Source organism: Gadus chalcogrammus, chromosome 17 (genome assembly GCF_026213295.1).
Source record: "Gadus chalcogrammus isolate NIFS_2021 chromosome 17, NIFS_Gcha_1.0, whole genome shotgun sequence".
Taxonomy (NCBI): domain Eukaryota; kingdom Metazoa; phylum Chordata; class Actinopteri; order Gadiformes; family Gadidae; genus Gadus; species Gadus chalcogrammus.
The window spans coordinates 7,733,701-7,735,598 of NC_079428.1; the positions used below are offsets into that span (position 1 = coordinate 7,733,701).

The 1,898-nt window shown below is 48.5% G+C and overlaps 1 pseudogene; it reads right to left on the reverse strand.

Annotated features, from left to right (window-relative positions):
- Window positions 1-1,504: 1,504 nt before the first annotated feature.
- On the reverse strand, window positions 1,505-1,624 carry LOC130370592 (5S ribosomal RNA; annotated as a pseudogene).
- Window positions 1,625-1,898: the final 274 nt, after the last annotated feature.

The window sequence follows — 1,898 nt, forward strand, 5'->3', positions numbered from 1 at the left end:
ATTGCTCCAGACTCGCCATTTGTGCTGCTTAATCGAATCAGTGTGGTGTGTGCGTGTGTGGCGCGCGTGTCCTGGCTTGTGTGTAAAAACACTGGATCCGATGGGCTACTGTGAAACATGACTGCTTTAGCCAATTATAATCGCTTATCTCGTTGTTACCCCACCCGGTCTCCTCCCGGGTGGGGTAACAACAGTTTGTGTGTGGAGCCAGGGGTGCGTTCGGATTACGTAATTAAAGTCAATCAATTAATAGTAACGCAACGCATTTAACGTACAGTTACGGTAACGGCGTTGTAACGACGGAAACAGTAATTAGTTCGATTACACCGTTACTGAAAAAATAACCGCGGTACCCTACGCCGTTCTTTTAAACAGAGTTATTACAAACACTGGTGCTCACCTGGATCTCCTCCCTCCCCTACACCTCCCCTGTCTGACGGAGCTCCACACCCTCCATCCCTCTCCCACTGCCGGATCCCCATTCCCTCCGTTGCCTGCGGTTACCCTCCTAGTGGGCCCTGACAGATCCACAACCCCTGTTGGGACTTCAGCCACGGTCCACAGTCAGCTCATGTATATTACTATAACGATATGATCACCGTCTCACTGTGTTCCCTGCATGGCAGTGGTGGAGGTGGGAGAGGTGGAAGAGGAAGCCTCGATCCAGCTCACCAGTATACATGATGAAAAATCCATTAACTTGTGAACGTGTTTTTATTATGAAGTTCCCTGACTGCACAGGACCCCCTGGGCAAGGCATGGGGAACGGCCCACAGGCTGGGGACCACAGGGTTTACCATCACCAAGCTCCATCACTAGAAGCCCAGAGGTCCTCTTTAAGTCCGGTAAACAGTTATTATAGAGTGTACACGTATTTTTTGGGTGTTTGTTTCTCCAGGCCTGCGCAGTTTTTGCAAAAGCTGTGATTTGGTGTAATTCATATTTAGGTTTATGTCTTACGAGATCTTTTTGTTACAATTGCTGATGCTTCTTCTATCTTATTGAGTGGCTCAAAACAGCAATTTGTGAACTGAATTTGTTTACTCCGATACAGTTTATTGGCTTCACCCTTTGCCAATGCAAAAGGTGTTCAGGTTTCACATCCCCATGTCGGTTACCAGACGTGAGTAATAATAATAATAATGGATTGAATTTACATAGCACTTTTCTAGACACTCAAATAAGTTTTACAGTGAAGGGGGGACCTCACTAACCATCACCAGTGTGTAGCACCCACTTTGGTGATGCACGGCAGCCAATCTACGCCAGAACGCTCGCCACACACCAGCTTTGAGGTGGAGAGTGAGGGGATTAATAAGCGCTACTCTTTGCGAGAAGTGCCCTGGGATCTTTTATGACCTCAGTGAGTCAGGAACTCGGTTTTACGTCTCCTCCGAAGGACGGCGCCTGCCGCAGCACAGTGTCCCCATCACTGCACTGGGGCTCACGAGATTGATGTTAAGGCCAGAGGGAAGAGTGCCACAGATTGGCCACCACCCGACACCACTTACAGCACATGGTATTCCCAGGCGGTCTCCCATCCAAGTACTAACCGAACCGACCATGCTTAGCTTCCAAGATCAGACGAGATCAGGCGTGTCAACGGTGGTAAGGCCGAGTAAGAACTACATTTACATTTAGGGCATGTAGTAGACGCTTTTAACCAAAGCGACGTCCAATAAGCACATACGTCAGAAGAAAGAGAAACAATATATCGTGTAACGTACAACATACTTTATATAGGGATGGTAAGGGGGGGGGCTATGCAGAGTCTAGGTGAACCCTGAACAAGTGCGTCTTGAGTATTTTGCGGAGACTGGGGAGCGACTCTGCAGCCCTGAAATCGGCAGGGAGACCGTTTCACCACTGCGATGCCAAAACAGAGAAGAGTTGTGACT